The following is a 24,546-nucleotide window of genomic DNA, read 5'->3' on the forward strand; positions in this document are numbered from 1 at the left end:
TCCGATTCATGAAAATGATGGTGAGGAAACACTTACACAAAGTAGATTTGAAGTAGATGGCAAAAGGTCCAAACAATTGAGACTATGATTACGACATCCCTTTTCATAGTTCTGAAATTGTTTAAACACACATGCATGTTATCTAAGGAAAGGTACATGATTTTGATAAAGTTTTATCAAATCATCTCGTATCAGAAGTCTAAACTTTGGTAAGAAAGTCAATAAAGTATGGATTTCTAGAAGTCCAACTGATTTCTAAGTACATGTCGAAGATAGTAGGAGCATATGTGTTATGCTAATAATCTTCATGTTAGTGAGAGCATGATAATTATTGTTAGTGTTGCAAGTTAGCAATGTTAATTATAGAAAAGAAAAGGTTTCAATTGGGAAAAAGTTGTTTTGCTATAATTAAGGGAGAGAAAATTATACTTCATTTCAATTCTAAATTCTTAGATTGAGGTTTTATTCATCTTTAGTCAAGGATATTTATGAATTTTTTGATGGAATGGCTCAACATAAGGAAATTCTATATATGGGTCTATTATTTGTGTTCTAAAATTTGATTATGATTATGGCATCCCTTTTCATAATCTGAATTATGAGATCTTGGCAAATAGAAATATTGTAGCAAAAGGACTAGTCTAGTATCATGTCTTTATGTGAGACATCATGAATCGTGTCCCATATGCTTCGGATATAGGATCGATTCCATGTTCTATAATATTCATCCTTTCTAAAATTTTCCAAATGCCTGGGCATTAAGAAAGGAAAAGGTCTAGAATTGTATATGACTAAAAGGATTAAGCAATTGTCGACGACAAACTAAGGTTTACCAAAGATTGGTTGCTCATGGACAGTTGGAAGTATAGTGTTAATTTTCGGAAGGACCATATTGACATATCCTGAAAAGAGGCAACTCATGTTCAGAAGTGAAAGTCAAAATGGGAATATGGGAAGGTGGAAGTTATTCAATAAATCTATGTAAGATTAGGAAACTTAATGCAAGAAGGGTGTTTCCAAGGAGTTGATCTCCTTTGGAATGCTCTATAATGTTTGTTGTCAAGTCTTTGTGACTTTGTGCATAATCATTAGAAGAGGACCAATGCATATAAGTTTAGAATCTAACATCTTTAGGTAAATGGCAGGAATTTAGAATTCTTGCATTTGCGGTAAGGATTTGGGATTGTGAAATGAGAATCATTGGAATTATGTTCAATCATTCTATTTCACAAATTAAATATCATAGACAAACTTAATATGCATACTTGGGTTATGGCATAAGTATTGTTTAGACAAACATAGTGTGCATACTTGGTGTATGGAATGACTAGTGTTTAGAAAACACAGTGTACATGCTTGGAGCATGGGACAACTATTGTTTTAATTCAAGTATATAGTTGATAGTTTGAAACAGTATGCAGTGAATAATGTGTAATCAATATGGTGACAAATAAAGGGTGTTTTATTTATATTCATAAGTTATGAGACCATATTGGATTCGATTATTCTTATGTTTCACTTTGCATGTTTTGACTTCCTATTTAACTAGGTCGTTCGTCCTGAATGACTAAGGTGTTGTTTGTTTTTTCTAAAAAACCTCTTCTAGCCTCTTACTGTTGCGCCGCACAGCACATGCGCAACACTAGGCCCTTTGCAGCTGTTTGTTTTTCAGAAGACTTCTGACCTAAAACCTGTTGCATGGCCCAACACTAAACCATATGCTTCAAATCTCTTCACGTTTTACTTTAACTTAATGCAGCAGTCTGCAGACGTTAAAAAACAAACATATTTTTTTATATGATGCAACCGTTTGTTTCACCTCTTATGCTACAGAGGGTTGCAGAGGTGGTCCGTAGACTTCAGACATTTTTTCTTCAAAAAAACAAACAACACCTAAGTTATTCAAATCGTCCACAGTCGGTCATATGTTGGAAGTAGATATGAATCAAGAATGTCATGGGTTGGCTTGTAGTGCTCTAAGATGTTGGACAAAGTGGTGCTTCAACACTCATGAGTACTCATAAGTTCTGAGTATTGGATTCAACCCACGCTCATTGGAATCACTTCATGGATTTTATCACGAGTGATCATGAGACGATAATATCTTATATCCTTCAAAACTAGAGATATGAGTTGTTACTATGAGTTTGTTATACATTTATTGCACGAAAACACATTGGTAACTCGATGTTATAAAACGTGCCTTTGTGTATGATTCAACAAGTAGTAGAACAAGTCATATGAGTCGAAGTTTGTCAATTCCTTTTACCTCGGGATAAAAGCAATATCTGTACGCCCCTCGATGATTGAATGATGACACATGTGAGTTCTTGGCCAAGCCAAGACTGATTTGATCTATTCAATCAGTCAGTCGTCATGAATCGGAAATCGGGAAACAAAAACCGGACAGAAAGAATGATTTATAATCCATGTCTCAGTCCATATGATATCTAGAATAGAGGAATATATGATCCCTTATCTAATGGACAAGTCATTGATAAAGGTCAGAGTTTATCGACATGGTCAGAGTTCTACAACAGCTTTTCAGAGCTACAATTGCCAGTTAGGTTTTGAAGTCATACTAATTAATAGTTTTATACTTATCCAAGTAGGAGACTGTTGGATTAGTGGCTAAGTCCAAAACTATATTTAGTATGTACTTGATCTGACTCGGCATGGCCCATTTGGGTTGCATGGCATCATGCATTTGGATAGACTAAAGTGAGAGAAATAACAATTAAGGTTTGGTAATATATTATAAGTTATAATATATTAATAAGATTATTTAATTAGTATTTATCAATAATTAATTTGGAATAAATTAAGTGATCAAATGGAGACTAGTTAAATATGCGGGTTGATTGTGTAGATCATCCATACTTGTATAGTGGGTTAATGCTCCATGAATTATCAAGTTGGGCTAAAACCTGTAGGATGCTCCATGGTGTTATTGTACCCATGGATCATGGAAATGAAAGTCCACGACAATTAGGGTTTACATGGTGTAACCCTAATTGTGACACACCATATAAGCATCTTATTCTTGTCAAAATCGGCCACCATGAGAGACTATGAAGGAATGGTGAGGGCTAGCGGATTTCATGAAGTGTATCATTTCTCTCTAAGTTATTCCAAGTGCATTTGATGTTGTGTGAACCATTTGAGGTGTCACACTTCGGGCACTAGGCTCTCGAGCTTCATGGAGTTAAGCTACATCAACAAGTTATGTATTTCTATCTAGTTTATTATTCAAGTATCAAAAGATTGTATGCTAGGTAGGGTAATACCTTGGAATATTCACTTAGGAGTGTTAGAATGCTCAAAACCAAACACTTAGAAGATAGAATTTTGTTTTGCAGTCAAAAGGAGCAATCTTGAAGAATAGGGACCAAAAATGACAAGTGGCAAAATTTTGCAGGATTGAAGAATTAAGGAACATAAAATCCCAGCAAAAAGCTAAATCCAAATCGTGGACTTCGCTTACACGATGTGGAGATGGTGATTCTAGAAGATGAGTACATGGGAAGTTAAAGTCCTTGCCCGATAAGGATTCATCCAAATTCATGACGTAGAGTCCTAATCCACGACATGGAGTGCAAAAATCATGAATAATATATATATATATATATATATATATATATATATATATATATATATATATATATATATATATCCTTAGTGCTTGCGATTTTAGGAGGTTGGGCAATAGACTAAGAAGGTAAGAATATGATTCTGGAGGAAAAAAATGGCAGATAAATCAATCACTAAACATCCAAGGAAGAAGAAGGAGTTGAAGATCACAACTTAATCTTTTAATTTGGTACAATTGACTATGTTTTTATTTATCAAGTTTGAGTGTTTTCTTTCTTCCATGTGTAGCTAAATCTGGTTACTCCTGTTTAAGTATACGAAACTTCAACTCATGGTTTAGTTATTTAGTTATGGATTTTACTAGTTGGTTAATTTCTTGTGTTTGATTTTTAATACCTAGCATGATAATATTTGATACTTAAATTGCTTGAAATTCTTGTTCTATGTAGCTTAGTGAATCTTAAATTGCACGAACTTGAAACCTCGTAATTTATTATCCATTAGATTAGTCGAGCTAGGATCGAACAAATCTTATATTAGTAATTAAAGTTATTAAAGTTGGCTATGCTGGAGAACATATATATTGTGATTATAATTATGTTTGTTTAATCAATCTTACATGGTACTAGTCATACTTCATAATTGATTATGTGTTAAATTATGTGTGACCATGCATAATTCTACATGAATTAGATAAATATTATAAATTTGGACTTAAATTGATAATAACATAATAATTGGTAACCAACGTGAATTATCCATAATTAGTAGCTAACCATTGAGGAGAAGTGGATTCAAACTAAACAGATGTCTTTTTAGTCGTTGATTGAATTTAATAATTAGGAAAGTAAGTTTATCTGAACTTGTAAAATCATATAAAAACCAATTTACTTTTCCTTGTTTTAGGTTAATTTTTAGTAGATAAATTAGTTAGCTTAATCCATTCCCTGAGATCGATACCTAACTGTTTTGTGCTATAGTATTTGCGAAAAGGTACACTGCCTTTAGTCAAGTAGCCAGTTAGATAGTAGGTAAAATTAGGTGTAGTAATAATTCGACATCACCCTAGTAGACTATTCCTCAAAAGGATTAGAATTAATTGGACCACTTTACTCAGTCAAAGTAGAAGAACTTGGAAATGTCTCACCAGAAGGAGACACATGTGCCTCACCAGTTTCTTTGTTGACATCAAAGGGACTAGTCACATCCAGGTTGTGGTCTAAACTAGCACCATCCAACTAATGCACACCTCTGAACTCATCTAAACTTGTGTTACCAAGAAGGGAACTAAAATGCAATGAATCATCATAGGAAAAAGGATCATTAGAACACAAAGGGACATTGGATTTATCAGTTAAGGGTGAAGACTTTAATTTGAAACGAAATATACATTCATAGAACTTTACATCACTGGAAACAAAAATAAGACTTGAATCAAGACTAAGAACTTTGTAGCACTTTTTTATCAAAAGAGTAAACAAGAAATATACATTTATCATCCCTTTCAGGAAAATTTATGTCACACCCCCAAACCAGAACGGCGGAAACGTTCGGGGGCGGAGGACGTCATGTTCAATATCATAACAGTTCATAGAAAGGAAAGTACACACCACCATATATAATAAGTTTGCAAGATGTTTACATAGTTGTATTCATTACATGTTCAAAATAAAAGTACATAAACATCATTCAAAAAGAAGTAATTAACGCCAGCGCGTTAATCCCAAAAGTTGATTCCCAACCTGCTTAGCGATTTCCTGAGAATACAAGTTATTTCAAAGAAAAAGTGTCAACAATTAAGTTGGTGAGTCCATAAGTAGTTTAGAAAAATTGGATGCCATTCCAAAATGGGTGTATGTTTTCCAGTAAATGCAGCATTTCAAAATGTAACGAGTTGTGATTTGTTGTGTTGAAAATGAATGTATTAGATCCAGAAAATCCCATATTTTCCCCAATGGTTGAGATACGAGTTGTTGTGTTTTCCAAAAAAAAAAGACCTTTATTTTCTTATAAAAGTATGAGATGCATATAGTTGTTCATGTTATAAGTTGTAAATGATTGCACCGGGAAAATCCCTTATTTTCCTATTAGTTGTTGGTTTGTATGCAGGAAAAACCCTTATTTTCCTCACACAAAATTGCAGTCTCTAAGACCGAAAATTGCAAGAAACCGACGTTTCTCGTAAGTTGTGTCATAGTTTTATATATAATAAAACTACGCGAAGACCGAACCGGTTGGATGAAGAATAGTTTTAATAGCTACTCGTTCATCAAAACTGAATATCATAATAATTGTATATCCGATGAGTTTCTATAACCATACTAAACATAATATGCCTGTAACGACGTTCTTCAGGCGTCGCAGTGCTATGACAACTGTCACCCCAAAAGACGGACTGTAGCTAACAGTCAGGGTGCGGGATCATGACTTCCCGTATAGATCTATACACATTTGACACGTTCTCGTCGCGGGAGATTCTGGTTATAGACAGGACTTACTGCAGTACTTTCTAATAAAGAAAAGTAACGTTTGAAGATGTACGCGTCTCATGGATTCTCAATTAAGTCTATATTAAAGTGATAGTTTTGTATGCAAAGTTTATCCTTTTTCAAAATGTTTGATAAAGCAAAATCATAAGTTTTTAGAATGTATAAAACGATTTAACAATGAAAGATCATTATATGCTTCGTATAAGTCTAATGCACACAAAGTATGACAAGAGTTTTCCATAATAGTAATGAGTTCCAAGTGGTTTATTTGATAATATAAGTGAAGTGAAACTTTATAAAATACACGATAATAACCGTATGTTTACTTGTATTCCCCCCCTAAAAGAGTGTAAAAGTATTTAAAAATGTATTTAAAGTGTGTTAGAAAGGGGTATGAACTCACTTGACAACTTGAAGATAGCGAGATGGAAAAACGGCAGAGTTTCATCTCGGGAAATGGATTTTTCCACGGAAATCTCGGGATTCCTCGGGAGAAAATCGACCTTCGGATCTTGCACGAAGCGACCAGGGCTTCGGGGTAGTACGAGCACGGAAAACGAGGAAAAACGCAAGAGAAATGAGAGAGAATGAGCCCTTTTCTCGGGAGCCCTCGCATCCCTTTTATAGGGGGGCGGATCAGCTTGCGTACGCGGCGCGTACGGGACGTCATTGCTGACCGCTTCCTCGGCTGCAGCGTCTCGAATGGGACGGGAGAGGGATAGCTCGCATAGGGGCGACGTGGACGATCCGAGGCCGTGGCCTCTCAGTACGCGGGGCGTACTAGGGTACGCGGCGCGTACTATAGCCCTAGGCTGACTCCTCTTCGGATAATACCGAATTTTGAATAAAAATTATATATAAATTAATTATCAAACTTCAAAAATTCATATCTCCCTCATACGAACTCCGTTTTTGGCGTTCTTTATATCCCCGCGAAGGTGAGACTACGATCTACAACTTTCATTTAGATTCCGTTGGCAAATTCCGAAATTATTTTTATTATTTATTTATTAAAGTGACGTGTTTAAGGAATTTCTTTAAAAATTCATAACTTATTCATATGATGTCCGATTTAGGCGTTCTTTTTATGCATGTTTGTAGTTTAACGATATCTATGACTTTCATTTAGACACCTAAGATCAGAAAGTGTTTTGTTGAAACTTTGCGTTTTTACGCAACTTTGTATTGTTGGTTTTTGTCGGAAAACTTATAATGAGCATAACTTCTTCGTTATAACTCGGATTTTTGTGTTATTTATATGTTTGGAAACCTTAAGACGATAACTACCACATAGTGTACTTAATTACGGTTTTATAAAATTTTAAATTTTGACCTGAATTTTGCTGTTGTTACATTATCCCCCCGTTAGAGAGAATTTCGTCCCGAAATTCGCATTTTGACTGGGACTCCAATACTTGCAGGCAGGCGTGAGTGCTTATGGTCCATTTGTTCCTCTTGTTCCTTTATGAATCTAGATCCTAATGTGTGTGTTTCAGCGGACCTTCATTACTCCACCTATCATTTCGACCGATCGGGATCGTGCGGTTTTGGGTTTATTTACTTATGTTCTTCTAAATGTTAGCATATTCACTCGATGAATTAGGGCAGCTATGTTTTGAAATTCGTGGTTGGAGTCACTGCTAGTTTCTAAGCTTGGATTTGACTTGTTGTAAGCGTGGTATTTCTAAATGATCTGTTGGGGGATACTACAGGAAAGTTGTAATGATTTCCTCACATGAGTACTTCGGGGTTTTGAAAGTAGAAACCATACCAGGTTCGTCAATCATAGTCTCAGGTATATGAGCCGTATATAATTAGGCTTGAAACTGTGGGTCTTTGGATTGAACTTGATGTACTACACGTGTGGTACTTCGGGGCGGTTTGTTGAATTTTTCTTCGGAAAGGATGAGAAACAATAAGTGCTCTATGCACGAGTACTTTGGTATTCTAGAATGAAGGCTTTGCTAGAAAGAGAATTTCAGAGGAAGGGATGTACGTATGAAGCTGTTTTTGTGAGGATCAAATTGAATCAAGTCATATGATAATGTCAGAATCATAAGGAAACTTAAAGTCATTAGATTTGAACTTAAGATGTTTATAGACAAAACATAACCGTGCAACCATCAACAGAGTTAAAGCACTTTAGACTACTATAAGACTATTGATGCGAATAAGGTATACTACAAAAGGTAAGTATACGCAGTACGAGCATCCCTATACCGACGGGATCCCGCAAGAGGTAAGACTCTAGTTGCACTAGTTTTAAACATGTTTTAAAAAGACATACATAATACTGACGATTGGAAGTGAACGTATACTATAGTAGGTTCCTTCGTTGCTTCTTTCCATTCTGAGGTCAAACTCCTCCGGATTCGCCGTCATCCTTCTCTGTTGGACAGTCCCTCTTGAAGTGTCCCATTACGCCGCATAGATGGCATATTCGAGAGATTTCGACATTGGTGTTTGAGGTAATGTGTTGGGTCCGAGTCCGGCAGCAATTTGTAGTATGTCCATTCTTGTTGCATTTAAAGCAGTGTAACGGACGACAACTACCTAGATGATGGAAACCGCACTTATTGCATTCTGGTAGGTTTCCAGCATACTGCCTAGCTGGTGTAGGGACAATTGGGATACCAGAAGGGATGGTAGTAGGATGTACAGATGTCGTGGCTGCGAAGGTTGCCACATGTTGTCGTCTTTTGCTCATCCCTTGGGGTGATTTTCCTTTAGCTTTAGCCCAAAGCTTTCGTTTGTTATTCTTGGTCTTGGGATGGGAGGTTTTGTGGTAATTTGTTGCCCGTCGAGGTATTTGATTGTTACTTGGATTGGAGTTATTGTTAACAATCCTGCTAACATTCGCACTGTTAGCGTTAAGGTGGGTCAGAACAGCTGATACGGCAGCCGAGACTGCAGCTTGAAAGGTAGCTGCATCAATCTGAAGAGTTGGTGTTTGGTTGATGGGTTGATCGTTTTTCTTTGGCGACATGATTCTGATAAGGAAATAACAAGAAGAACTATAAGTTTTAATGATTCGTAAGTCGCGCATTAGTGTTCTGTTATATCAGAAGTTTGGTTTACCCCTGAATAGGGTTTTGAGTTCGACTTATAAGGAGAGTAGATAAACTCATGAATTGGAGAGGTATGCAAAGGGTTTAATAAAGGAGATACATCATATTATAAAACATGGTGCATTACATTTTGCAGTTAGGAAAATTTGACCTATCTAAAGGTCTCTGATTACGAGGTTAAGAAAAGCAAGGACTTTATCCGAGGTCTTATGCTATGACAAAATTTTGAAAGTCAGACAAGTATTATTTGTTACGTGAGCTGGCTACATGGGTCTTAGATTATGCCAACTGACGCTCCATCTCGGGCATACGTTGTCCATGTCTTGCCTGGCGTGCCCGAAGTTCTATCACTTCGGTTTGAGTTGCCGCTAGCTCTCTCTGCAACGCTTCATTTCGATTTACGATTCTCTCGTGAGCTAATCCTAACTGTCGGATGCGAACTGTGTTGACTCTAGTGTTCGCATCATTTTTCTCAGTTCGATGGATGGTCGTCCGTCCTTGTTCATCAATGCGGGAAATCCGACGAACCAATATAGGAAGGGCTCTGTCTGCTGAGCCTCCCTCGCTTAGGTTGTAGAAGCTTCGGTCTCCATTTAATGGAAGGGGTTGATCCTGTTCGCGGCTCCACCTGTTCAGGTTAGTTTCCCCAAAGGGGCGTCGAGCCATGAAATTCCGGTCGAGGATTAGGATTTTGAATTGGAGCCGTTAAGGGTAGGTTATTGTTCTCTGGATCTGAGTCTGATTCTTCTTGCATTCCTTCTTTAGGATCATTCTCTATCCCTTCTCCATTACCATGGTTGGGGTAGTAGGGGTCACCGGGGTGATGGAATCCAGCCATTTGAGTCTATACGAGAATAGGGTTAAGAATGGACTATAAGCTAAAGCACATGGAATTTACTCTTGAGTTTAATGGTTGACGGCACTCGAATACATCCTCAATATTCTTTAGTGATATGCTTTTGGTAAGTTTAAAATTTGTTGTCCATTACAGACACTCCTTGGCATATGTTTAGTCGGCTCTTGGACAAATATAGTTGATCAGGCTATATCCTTCCCAGTTCCGATTACATGTCCCAAGGCATACTTGCACTGCACAACTGATATATAATACTTCAATGTTGTTTTAATTATGATACTGACCATGTTATTGATATGAAATGAATGCATGCCTACTTTACAAAAACTAAATAAAATTTAATTTTTAAAAGTATGACTCTTACTCAGAGTGTTTTGCCCAGTTGAGTTTATAGTTGTATATCAAAAAGAAATGGTTTTGATATACTTAATTCCCTATAAACAATGCTCTGATACCATTCTGTCACACCCCCAAACCAGAACGGCGGAAACGTTCGGGGGCGGAGGACGTCATGTTCAATATCATAACAGTTCATAGAAAGGAAAGTACACACCACCATATATAATAAGTTTGCAAGATGTTTACATAGTTGTATTCATTACATGTTCAAAATAAAAGTACATAAACATCATTCAAAAAGAAGTAATTAACGCCAGCGCGTTAATCCCAAAAGTTGATTCCCAACCTGCTTAGCGATTTCCTGAGAATACAAGTTATTTCAAAGAAAAAGTGTCAACAATTAAGTTGGTGAGTCCATAAGTAGTTTAGAAAAATTGGATGCCATTCCAAAATGGGTGTATGTTTTCCAGTAAATGCAGCATTTCAAAATGTAACGAGTTGTGATTTGTTGTGTTGAAAATGAATGTATTAGATCCAGAAAATCCCATATTTTCCCCAATGGTTGAGATACGAGTTGTTGTGTTTTCCAAAAAAAAAAGACCTTTATTTTCTTATAAAAGTATGAGATGCATATAGTTGTTCATGTTATAAGTTGTAAATGATTGCACCGGGAAAATCCCTTATTTTCCTATTAGTTGTTGGTTTGTATGCAGGAAAAACCCTTATTTTCCTCACACAAAATTGCAGTCTCTAAGACCGAAAATTGCAAGAAACCGACGTTTCTCGTAAGTTGTGTCATAGTTTTATATATAATAAAACTACGCGAAGACCGAACCGGTTGGATGAAGAATAGTTTTAATAGCTACTCGTTCATCAAAACTGAATATCTTAATAATTGTATATCCGATGAGTTTCTATAACCATACTAAACATAATATGCCTGTAACGACGTTCTTCAGGCGTCACAGTGCTATGACAACTGTCACCCCAAAAAGACGGACTGTAGCTAACAGTCAGGGTGCGGGATCATGACTTCCCGTATAGATCTATACACATTTGACACGTTCTCGTCGCGGGAGATTCTGGTTATAGACAGGACTTACTGCAGTACTTTCTAATAAAGAAAAGTAACGTTTGAAGATGTACGCGTCTCATGGATTCTCAATTAAGTCTATATTAAAGTGATAGTTTTGTATGCAAAGTTTATCCTTTTTCAAAATGTTTGATAAAGCAAAATCATAAGTTTTTAGAATGTATAAAACGATTTAACAATGAAAGATCATTATATGCTTCGTATAAGTCTAATGCACACAAAGTATGACAAGAGTTTTCCATAATAGTAATGAGTTCCAAGTGGTTTATTTGATAATATAAGTGAAGTGAAACTTTATAAAATACACGATAATAACCGTATGTTTACTTGTATTCCCCCCCTAAAAGAGTGTAAAAGTATTTAAAAATGTATTTAAAGTGTGTTAGAAAGGGGTATGAACTCACTTGACAACTTGAAGATAGCGAGATGGAAAAACGGCAGAGTTTCATCTCGGGAAATGGATTTTTCCACGGAAATCTCGGGATTCCTCGGGAGAAAATCGACCTTCGGATCTTGCACGAAGCGACCAGGGCTTTGGGGTAGTACGAGCACGGAAAACGAGGAAAAACGCAAGAGAAATGAGAGAGAATGAGCCCTTTTCTCGGGAGCCCTCGCATCCCTTTTATAGGGGGGCGGATCAGCTTGCGTACGCGGCGCGTACGGGACGTCATTGCTGACCGCTTCCTCGGCTGCAGCGTCTCGAATGGGACGGGAGAGGGATAGCTCGCATAGGGGCGACGTGGACGATCCGAGGCCGTGGCCTCTCAGTACGCGGGGCGTACTAGGGTACGCGGCGCGTACTATAGCCCTAGGCTGACTCCTCTTCGGATAATACCGAATTTTGAATAAAAATTATATATAAATTAATTATCAAACTTCAAAAATTCATATCTCCCTCATACGAACTCCGTTTTTGGCGTTCTTTATATCCCCGCGAAGGTGAGACTACGATCTACAACTTTCATTTAGATTCCGTTGGCAAATTCCGAAATTATTTTTATTATTTATTTATTAAAGTGACGTGTTTAAGGAATTTCTTTAAAAATTCATAACTTATTCATATGATGTCCGATTTAGGCGTTCTTTTTATGCATGTTTGTAGTTTAACGATATCTATGACTTTCATTTAGACACCTAAGGTCAGAAAGTGTTTTGTTGAAACTTTGCATTTTTACGCAACTTTGTATTGTTGGTTTTTGTCGGAAAACTTATAATGAGCATAACTTCTTCGTTATAACTCGGATTTTTGTGTTATTTATATGTTTGGAAACCTTAAGACGATAACTACCACATAGTGTACTTAATTACGGTTTTATAAAATTTTAAATTTTGACCTGAATTTTGCTGTTGTTACAATTTATCAGAATTTAATCTAGTAACAAAACAGAAACAACCAAACACCCCAAGTTTATAAAAAATATGACAAGTTTTATAAAGAAGCTCATAAGAATAAGAACCCCTTAAAACAGATGTACGTGTTCTAAAAATCAAGAAAATAGAAGGAAAAATAGCTTTTCCCCAGTATTTAAGAGGCAACCCAGATTGAAAGATTAAAGACCTTGCAACGTTTAAAATATGCATGTGTTTTCTCTCCACTTCACCATTTTATTGTGGAGTATGAACACATGAAGTTTGATTTAAATATCCCATTGACTCAAATAGATGTTTCATGATATGATTTAAAAACTTAGTTCCATTATCGGGCCTAACCGTTTTAATTTTAACTTCAAACTGATTAAAACAGATGTTAAAGAGAACACCAATACAATCATAAAATTCGTCCTTAGACCTTAACAAATAGAACCAAGTAGGTCTAGTGAAATCATCCACAATGGGCAAGAAATATCTAATCATTCAATGGTATTCACTCTATAAGGGCCCCAAACATCTAGATGGATTAACCCACCAAGTTTAGATGTGACATGTTAACTAACAGGAAAGGACTTTCTGGTATCTTTTGCTTTATGACATATATCACAAGGAGGAAGAACTTTATTACCAATTTTAAGTTTGTGTTTTAAAGAAACTAAAGCTTGATCAGAAATGTGACCAAGTTTGTTGTGCCAAGTAAGTTTATAAACACAACAAATAGAAGAAGAATTATTAATCCTAGAAGAATTACATGAAGGCATACTATGTATGTAATAAAGACCTCCAAATTCTCTACCATTCCCACCATATTCGCTGATTGTAATCCCTGAATTTTACAGCTATGCTCATTAAAAATGACCTCACAATTACTATCTTTGTAGACCTTATGAACAGATAACAAATTAACATTAAAATCAGGAAAAATAAAGACATCAAACAAGGTTAAGAAATCAAACAAACTCATATTGCCAATTTTCTCAATTTTAACAGAAGTATCATTAGGATGACTAACAAGAAGATTCAATTTAGAAACATCCACAGTGTCATGAAGAAGGGATGCAAAAGCAATCATATGTCAATTAGATCCTGAATCAACAATCCACTTTTTATAGTTAATAGAAGAAATAAAAGCTTTAAACAAGCAAGTACCTGATCAGGTTTATGGATAACAAAAATCATATTTTAGGCGGAAAAGATAAAACCCTAAGTTTGCATACACCCTAAGGATCTAGGTTTTCACTATTGAATGCAATAATCAATTTTAATATCAAGAACCTTCATCTTTCCATAGTATTTTCAAAATAAATAAAAGGGTAAAGAAAAAAAAATACTTTTTTGATTATGCTAGTAGATAATCAATGTATAATCCTTGTTAAGATTGTTTGAAGCTAACACCACAAGTGTCGTACCTCTAATGGTTCTCACCCAGCCCTAGAATCAAGGGGGTCTTAAGAGAGAGGGGAGAGAGCTTCAAAATTTTGGCCTTAGATTCTTGGAAAGGAGTAGTCGAACTTATGAAGGCCACGAAGGTCTTTATATAGCAGAAGGAAACTTGGGGCCAAAGTTAGGGTTTTGGGATAAGGCATAGAATAATCAATATAATAATCAAGTTGCCTTATCTCCTCATCCCTTACCCCTATGGACGAAAATTCTAGACTTACCCTAGTCAATTTTAATGCACCTCATTCCACAGGTTCTAGAGCCTTCTTGCTTTAACTTTTAATAAATAACCAAACAGTCCCTACACTTTTAATTAATCCAATTAATCCCAAAAATAATTCTAATTAATTTTTGATTAATTATTATTTAAATAGTATGGTTTCTAATTAATATATTATTTTCATAACATATTAATAAATTCATTTTGATTTCGAATTAATTTATTAATCACTTAATAATTTAATAAATCAATCTTTATCTCTCTCTCTCTCTCTCTCTCTCTCTCTCAAAGTCATTCTATTCAAATACTTGGTTTGAGGGCGATCTAAAAGGACTTTGCTAATAATTCAAGATTATGCTAATTTAGTTATTGGCTTAGACACCTAATCCAACAGTCTCCCACTTGGATAAGTCTAAAACTAAATTACTAGTATAACTTCTAAATTAAAACAACAAAAAATGCTTCCTTAGCAACTGCCGAACTTTTAAATTAGTAGATATTGGTCCTAAGGTAAGTGGTCCAATATTCCTCCATTCTACTGGATATCATTCAGACATGAGACCTGGATTAGAATCAATCTCATTGTCAAAAAATTTGTTTCCCGGTTTCCTGATTTGTCATGACGCATAAGACTTCAAATTGAACACATCAATTGGGTCCTGGTTGGGCCCATCACTATAACTCAACACCAAATCACCGAGGGTGCCAAAGATATCACTTTTCCTGTTAAGGAAAAAGGAACAAAATAAACTTTTACTTATATGCTTGTATCCTTTACTCACCAAATCATACATGATACTGCATATTATAGCATCATGTTACTTATATGTTTTCGCAATACAAATGCACAACCGACTTTTAAATTACAACTCACATATCTCCGTTTCTAGAATATAAGATATTATCGTCTAAGAATTACTCCTGATGTAATCCATGAAGTAATTCTCTGAGCGTGAGTTTATCCAATACTTAAATCTCCATTTCTAAGCACTTCTGAATGTTATACCAATACAATTGATATGTCTAACTCCTTAGAAAATCTACAATCCAATTCATTACAGTCTTAATTCATTACTTACTTCCCAAAGTATGAGTGACTGTGGAATTTGAGTAATTAAATTATTTAGGAAGTAAAACATCCAAAATGAAACACAAGAATAAATAATTAAATTTGGTCGTAAACAAACTCAAAAATAATCTCTATTATTTAATCACCAAAACCAATTAATTTTGTTACAAGTTTCAAACTAATCATCTAACTACCAAAACTAATGTCATCTCTCAGACCAATACTCCTAGCATGCTGACTGTGCTTAATCCTACTCAGAGCCTTTGTGAGAGGATCTGCATGATTATCTTCTGACGAAACTCTTTTCACTTTGAGATGACCTTCCTCAACTCTATGTCTGATATAATGGTACTTTCTGTCGATATGTCTAGATTTACCATGATCTCTCAGTTCTTTGGTCAAAGCAACTGCTCCTTCATTATCGCAAAAAAGTTCCATTGGATCTTGAATGGTTGGAAAAACCCCATGATCTCTAATGAAGTTGTTCAACCATGATGCTTCTTTAGAAGCTTCACTTTCCATTATATACGATGGTTCACATGTAGAATCACCCGTTGTGTCTTGCTTGGAACTTTTCCAACTAACTGCTCCTCCACTTAATGTGAACTCCTAGCCAAATTGAGAACGGAAGTTGTCTCTAGTGATTTGAAAGTTAGTGTCACTATACCGAGTCACTATCAATGTATCACTACCACCAAAGCCTAGAACCATGTCCTTTGTGAAGGTTTTTTGTATACTATATCATCCTATGGTGCATATACAACCGTAAATGCTTTGGATACTGATGTGCACAAAAGTACCCACTAATTTTAATATTTATAACCTAACGAACTAAGACTAACTATGCACTTATAGGCAGTGTACCTAGTCAGATTACAGTATAGCTTAGGTAAGTCGGGTGTCGATCATAGGGAACGGTGTTACTAATTAATCTACTTACTATTAAACTAACCTAATTTATTAACAAATTTAATAAAGGGTTTTATCTGATTTTGCAAGATCAGATGAACTTAATCAAATTAAATAAAAACACACTCTTGCTTAGTTGAATCCACTTCTTCCTTATGGCTAGCTAATGATTATGGGTTATTAAGTTGGGTTTTAATTATATAAGTAATTTAGTTCTATCTTACCAATAAGTAACTAATTCATGTTAAACCATGTATGTTCACACATAATTAAACACATAACTAATTATGAATGTAGATATGCTATGTAAGATTTGTTGTATAAACGCAATTATGATCACAATTCACGTTCTCTAGCACAGCTAAGATTTATTCAGTCTAATTACTAACTAAGATTGGTCAATCCTAGCTCTAACAATTTAATGTTCACTAAATTATTAGGTAAACAAGTTCATGCAGTTTCATGGTCACTAAGCTACACAGAACATGCGATCTAGCAATTAGATAAACAAATGATAACATGCTAGGTTATACAAATCAAACACAAACAATTCTTACCAACTCAAATTAATCCATAAACATATGACTATTCATAAGTTCAAAGCTTCATCTAGCTAAGCAAAAGTAGCTAGATTTAGCTGCTCATCATAGTAATTAAACTAACACAGCTAAAACTAATGAAAAACATGTTTATAATCAACTAAATATAAAACTTTACTTCTCTTGGTGTTGAAATCTCTCTTCCAGGACCTTTCTTCTCTTCTGAAACGTCTCCTCTCCCTCCTTTTTCTCTCCAAAAGTCCTTTTATTCGTAATAGTCAAGGATCTTTATAATTGCTGTTATCCATACACTCACGTCGTGAATAATAATAAATTCACGACGTGAGTAGTAGATAACCGTGCCCGCCAAGGATTTCTTCACCTGCGTACATATCTTCTAGAACCATTAATTCACGTCGTGAGTTCTTTAATTCTCACGTCGTGAATAACCCCTTTCTCCAGATTTGCTTCACTTTTACTCTTCTAATTCCCAAGTTTCTTTCTTTAACGTTTCCCGTCTTCTTTTCTTCAAAATGTCTTCTTTTTTTGCTGTAAACAACATTTAAGCTCATAAGTACCATTATTCTAAACAAATTACCAACTTTTCAATAAGAATGTACTTAAATATTGCCTAAAAATAAGTAAAAATATGGCAATATCAAAATACCCCACACTTAGGCTTTGCTTGCCCTCAAGCAAATTTAAACTAACATTACATTGAACAATCCGACTCCAATTCAGCCATTATGCCAAGACCTCAACGCATGCAGTTGTGTCTAAAATTTTCCTAAAGTACCCCCCATACTTTAAATACTCACAATCTTCATAAACACTTGCCCACTTTTTCCTAACAATGCTCATTTTATGCAACCCTCCGAATCCATCCGCAGAAAACCTCCTAACCTCAAGGTATTTTTAGTTGAGCAACCTAAGCATACATATACTAAAATTACAATTTTTTCCCGATACCACTATGGAGCTTTTTAGGAATTCTTCACTTTCTTGATAATTTGATCTTTGATTTCTTTGAATTCACCACCTTATTTGATTTGATTTCTTGGTATCTTCAACTTTTTGAATTTCTTGGAATTTTGATCTTTTGATCTTCACTTCAATTGCTCCAAAATTCTTCAAAATTTTTCGTAATTCTCTCTCTCTCTTTTTTTTTACATGTACCTCTCTTTTTTCACTCAAAACCTACATGCTTAAGCAGAGGCGCTCAACCTCAACCTTTATTGGTTAATGATAATAATTTTCCTGGATACATTTCAGGTTTAGGCTGCTAAACATATTGCATCCTTCAAACCGAGCGGGGTTATATTTTTGTTCCATGATTTCACTAAAATAAGGGAAGCCACAAATGCACTATAACGTATATTGGCTCAACTAAACATTTGAACTTTCATCGGATCATCCCGCATAATACTAGAAATTATAGCTCAAATTATTATTACTAGATTCAATTAATAAAAATTTGAAATTTCAAAATTTTGAAATTTCAAAATTTCCTAGCAATTTACTTTTTCTACCCCTACCCCACACTTATTTCATACAATGCCCTCATTGTATGTATAAAAACAAATCAAAAATTAAAGAAAAGGGAGTAAAAGGAACAGACTCCCCTGGAATAGCGGCGTGAGCATCTCGAAAAGTGCGGAAAATGTGCAATTTGAATATGGACTTCCAAAAATAGATACTTGATTCTGGAACTCGCGAAATAAGGAGTGTACCCGCAAAACATGAAATCGGGCCGTTAATCATCTTGTAACATGGTGTAAGTCTCCAAAAGTAGAATGACCAATGTGGGAAAACATGTAATACTCACGACGTGAACGTGTAATAATTCACGACGTGAAATCGAACTGAACATATCCTGACAACCTCCTGATAACTGACTCACGATGTGAATTAGAAATGTTCACGTCGTGAGAACCCAAACGTATTGTGAAAATATGGGTCTCGACTCTCGGAATTAAACACTCCCAGCTAAAAATGTACGCATCCATAACTCGCTATCCCTCCTAAGCACTCCATAGCAATTTCTGAGAAACAATCAACAACGAAGAATAAAAGTAACATAATATTCAAAATAGTTCTTACAATCCCCTAAAAACAAACTAAAAACAAACTAAAATAAACTAAAAGAAACTAAACACAAATCAAACAAAATAAATAACGATCAATCATCCGCCTCATTTTCATGCGCTCCACTGGTACCAGCTTCATCACCTCCACGACCACCATACTCCGACCAACGCGGGCAAATCGGGTAATGATACCCTAAATGAGACGGCTGCTCCACCCCAAGATGCTGAACCACATTTTCCATCGTGCCGCCTATCCAATTCACACTCAACGATAACTGGTCAAAGTAACCAACCATATCACCCCCAAAAGGTGCACCCACCATGGAAGCAGTTGGGTGTGTCGGCTGCCCGCGGTCTCCCCTTCCTCTTACATTCCTGCGTCTCGGTCTCGGCTCTGGCGCAGGTTGATCGGCTGGCTGATCATCCTCATCTTCACCCTCAGCGTCTGATGGAACTATTCCCCAGTGCGATCCAAAATTTCTGACCACTCGCATAGTCTCCAAATATCCCATACCAAAGTCATGTTCGTCTACACACGTCATGGATCTAATAATATCGGGAACGAGTAACAAAATGACCCCCACAAATAGGGCTCCCAGGGCGCGAACTCGCAGCAGACCCAACCAGAAAACGGGCTAGGAAATACAGGATGTTACAACAGACACCAGGCTGTAAGATGCACCATAAGAAAAATAAGTTATGCTTAGTCACTTTGTCGCCATGCCTCTTATGGTTGATGGAAAAGGTAATGAACCGGTGGAGTAAACGATGAATCGGGGACCGAATACTACTCTCAGGAGATACTCCGGAATTAAACATCCCGGAGGCAATATTATGCCAAAAAGAATATCCCGTGACACCCTCCATATATCCTCTAGCAGCCTCTCCTAAAAACATGCCAAACTCGGGAGTCACAGCCTCCTGTCGATCATACAATCCCAGTCTCCAAGCAAACTCAACTAGGATGCACTCCCGGTACTCGCCCCCCAATCGAAATACCAACGCATGTGGCCAATATGGATCTTGGACCATTTCCTGAAACGTCACCGTTGCGAAGAACTCGACACAAAATTCCTTGTAGACCCGCTCTTGCACCCGGAACAGATTTTGCCAACCTGAACAGGTGAACGAATAGCCATCTCCAATAAATGTCTTTTTCAAATACGGGCCCACCCAGTCTACGAGCCCTACTTCCCTCAATCTTGTCCAATTGACTATTGGAGCAACTACAATTTCTCTGTTATAAAGCCATCCCAATCTGTTGTTCCAACGGGTCAAAACATCACGGGCCGTCGTCGCGGGAAAATTGTAAAACGGGTGTAAACCGCAACCCCAACTGGAGCCTCTCTTCTTGGAGCCATTCCTGCAAAAACACGAAAAAGAAACAGCCAAAACAAATACCCACAAGTCAAACATATAAAAAAAATTGAATTCTGATTAACACTAGAATTCACGTCGTGAATCTTGTATGATTCACGTCGTGAGTTCGTAACCACAGGAGGCCGAATCTTCACAATCGGGGAAAATCCAGTCAACATATCGTTGGGTTTTACTCCTATACCACTTCCAAACACTTAGCATGAATATTCCAAGGTTATTTACGAGCTGTAAAGAATTAATTTCATCATTTAACAAACCCTAACCCTAAGTTCCTCTACTAGAACCAAAAATTAAACGTAATAATCAAGAATTAGTACCTTTGTTGGAAGTATTACGTAAGCACAATGGTAATTAGTAGGATTGTCGGCTAAATTCACAGCAATGGGGACCAATTTTTGTTTCCACTTCGTGAACAATAAACAATTGAAAGGTTTTGCTGGTTTCCAGGGACTTAATATGTGGTCCCGTACTTGTAAAAGTTCACGTCGTGAATTGCTAACTATTCACGTCGTGAGTAGTGGTTGGGCTTAAGTTTGGGCCATGTACTCACGGACTGGTCTTGGGCTTGCTAGTCTAATGGGTTAAGCCTTATCATGGATTATGTGTCCGGTTCATTCACAATTTACGTCGTGAATTGCTAACTATTCACGTCGTGAATTAAGTATGGATAATTAAATTTTTCTGAGTTTGAACTAAGTTCTTAATTACTACTACTTTCGTTTTAAGGTCCCCACATTTTGTTCTAATAGATTTGGATGACTCGATCTAAGTTTTCAAAACTAAAATGCAAAAAGAAAGAGAAAAGTTTTAAACCAAACTCGGGTTGCCTCCCGAGAAGCGCTTCTTTTTCTTGGAGTCTTGAGCTGGACTCCGTGCCTCCTACGTTGAGTCTTCGGAAGAGTCCTCCACCAAGATCTTTTGCTCCTTGAACCGCCTTTTGTAAGCTTGAACTCTCCTTTTATACGCCTTCTTTGAATTCTCCTTTTTAGCTTTTCCCTTTTCTTCAAGCTTGCATTTTGTGCCCTTGGTTTCCTCCTCGTACTTTATGTCATTCTCTTCTGCTTTCACCACCGACCTTGTTACTCTTGAAGTGGCCTCCTCTTCATCACTTGTTATTTCCTCATCCTCTTTGCTTACCCAAGAAGGCGGGCTCTTGTAAGCTATGACTTCAATCCAATATGGAACAGATGCCTTTGGTTTTGTCATTTTGACTTGATGAACTACTTTTATCTCTTCTTCGATAAGCTTTTCCAATTCTTCTAGTTCATTCTCTTCATTAATTGTGAACACCTCTTCTTTATTTTCTTGAAAGTCATCCTTTATCCCAAAGACTTCTTGTTCATCTCCAACCCTCAAAGTTAGCTTCGACTCGCGGATATCAACAAGGGCACCAGCAGTGTTGAGCAATGGCCGACCTAGGATTATCGGAACATCTGGATCTTCTTTCATGTCCAAGACTACAAAGTCTATTGGAAAAATAAATTTTCCAATTCTCACCAAAATATCCTCCACTATGCCTCGGGGTTGTGTCACCGAACGGTTCGCCATGTGAATCTTCATTTTTGTAGCCTTCATCTTCTGAATCTCCAATTTTTGATAAAATGAAAAAGGCATTAGATTAATGCTAGCCCCAGAATCGGCTAAAGCATTAACCTTCATTTTATTCCCAAACTCGCATGGAAGCGTGAGGCGTCCAGGATCCCCCATCTTTTCTGGTGTCTCTCCCAACACAACTTTTGAAGTTTGATCACTTAAAATCACTGTAGACTGCTTCTTTAATTGCCTTCGAGTGTCTATCAACTCTTGAAGTAATTTCTGGTTCTCGGGAGCTTTGGATAAGGACTCGACAAAGGGGGTATTAATCGGGATCCCTTTCACATGCTTGACAAACTCTCTATGCTCTCTCTCCAGTGGACTAAGGGTGGCTTGGGAAGGAAAAGGAAAATTCGGCTCATAAACCGAACTGTCTGCAGAATTTTTCTGTTCATGACGGGCCCACGGCGTGAACATATAAGGTTCACGTCGTGATCTCTGGAACTCAGCAGCTTCATGATTTTCAATCTTGATCTTCTTCTTCTTTTGATCGGGCGTTCGTGGTTCTTCGTCCAATGCTTCCAGGAACTTCGAGATAGCTTCTTCTTCGGTGTCTATGGCCATTACATGAGATTGGTTCTGTACTTCGGGACTCTTCGGGGACAATTTTTCATGAACTAGAGTTGCTAGTTGACCAAATTGTACTTCAAGGTTATGGATGGAGGCTTGCTGATTCTTTATCAAAGTTTATTGTTCCAGAATAGCAGAATTCGTGGCCTCGTGTCGCTTTTCCGATGCTTCCATAAATTTCATTAAAATGGTCTCTAGGTCGGGTTTCTTCTCGGCTGGTTGCTACTCCTTTTGATAGAGGCCTTGACCTGTCTGCCTATACTTCTCGTCTTTTTACTTCTTATATTCTTCATATGGCAGACACTCCTTCTTCGGTTTCCTCCAGTCCTCTTCAAACTTATCCCCATTAGAGTAGCACACTTGAGCTTTTCTGTTCCCAAATTCATCCACGTTGCAGTCCTTGGTCAAGTGTGGACCATTGCATCGCTCGCACCCCACTCTTATGGTGTGTATCGACTGGTCCATTTGTGTTATCCTGCGATCCATGTTATTCAGCATGGCCATGACAGCTGCAATTTCTTCAGTTTGGGCTCCTCCACCGCCTTTGCTTCCATCCTGCCTCGGGTTATGGTATTCGCGGGAGTGTTTCGCGAATTCTTCAATTAGCTCCTTGACCTCCCTTGGATTTTTCCTTGTCAACGGTCCTTGAGAATCAAGGAGTTGTCTTGTCATCACATTGACCCCATCATAAAAGATTGACATCTCTTGCTGCACATTTAGGTCATGTTGCGGGCAGTTTCTGAGTAAGCCCTTGTACCGCTCCCATGCATCGTACAGTGACTCACCCGGCTGTTGCTCAAAGTTGGCTATTGCCTTCTTGAGTTTGTCTATCTTGGATGGTGGGCAAAACTGGTCTAGGAATTGCTCACGCATTTGAGCCCAAGTGGTGATTGTACCCGGTGTGAGTGCTTTTAACCACTCCTTAGCAACTCCTTTGAAAGTGACGGGCAGCATCCTAAGCAAGATTGTGTTCATGTTGACATTTGGGACATTGAAGTAATCTGCAATGTCATTGACTTCATCTAGATTCTTAAAAGCATCCTCATGGTCTTTCCCGAAAAATGGGATGTCCTTCAGCGCAGTCAATATGTGTCCCTTCAGCTCGAATGTGGCATTGGCAGGTATTGCGGGTTGGACTAATCCGGGACCCACATCTTCTCGGATCCGCTTTTTGTAAGCTCCCATGGACATTTCTTCAATATCTGCCATCTTGTTCCTTGGCTCGTTCTCGGGTTCACTCGTGTGTTCTTCAAATTCTGGCTCGGTGTCGCTTTCGTATTCGGTTTGCACGGATGTATGATCCAAATGCTCAAGATTGCTCTCGTGCTTCATTGATGAACTTGACTCTCCTATCTTCTTTCTCGCCTTCCTAGAGAAGGCTGACTTCAATTCTTGCAAGGGCATCTTTTTCTTGTGAATTGCAGACTCGGGATCTTCTAGTGGTGGCACCAATGGTGTGTTTGAGCCTCTGGTCATTAACTCCTGCAACTTGCTAAACTAAAACGTAAAACTGGACTAAAATAAGAAAAACTAAAAATGAACTCTCAGATTTCACGTCGTGAGTATACTGAATCTTACGTCGTGAACTCCGTGACAAACAGAACGAAAATTAAACTAAGATAAGCTAGCAAAATAAATAACCAATTAAGCTTTCTGCAGATTTTATTCCTAAAAAACGATTAATCTGATGCAACTAAATCAACTAATAATCTGCACCGTTCCCCGGCAACGGCGCCAAAAACTTGATGTGCACAAAAGTACCCACTAATTTTAATATTTATAACCTAACGAACTAAGACTAACTATGCATTTATAGGCAGTGTACCTAGTCAGATTACAGTATAACTTAGGTAAGTCGGGTGTCGATCACAGGGAACGGTGTTACTAATTAATCTACTTACTATTAAACTAACCTAATTTATTAACAAATTT

The 24,546-nt window shown here is 37.1% G+C and overlaps 1 non-coding gene across 1 annotated transcript; it reads left to right on the forward strand.

The window, feature by feature from the left end:
• The first annotated feature begins 23,332 nt into the window (after positions 1 to 23,332).
• On the forward strand, positions 23,333 to 23,439 carry LOC145019010 (small nucleolar RNA R71). The gene has a single exon (XR_013667330.1). It is a non-coding gene; the product is annotated as a small nucleolar RNA R71 (small nucleolar RNA).
• Positions 23,440 to 24,546: the final 1,107 nt, after the last annotated feature.

This window comes from Lactuca saligna, chromosome 9 (genome assembly GCF_052625555.1).
Source record: "Lactuca saligna cultivar CGN05327 chromosome 9, ASM5262555v1, whole genome shotgun sequence".
NCBI classification, from domain to species: domain Eukaryota; kingdom Viridiplantae; phylum Streptophyta; class Magnoliopsida; order Asterales; family Asteraceae; genus Lactuca; species Lactuca saligna.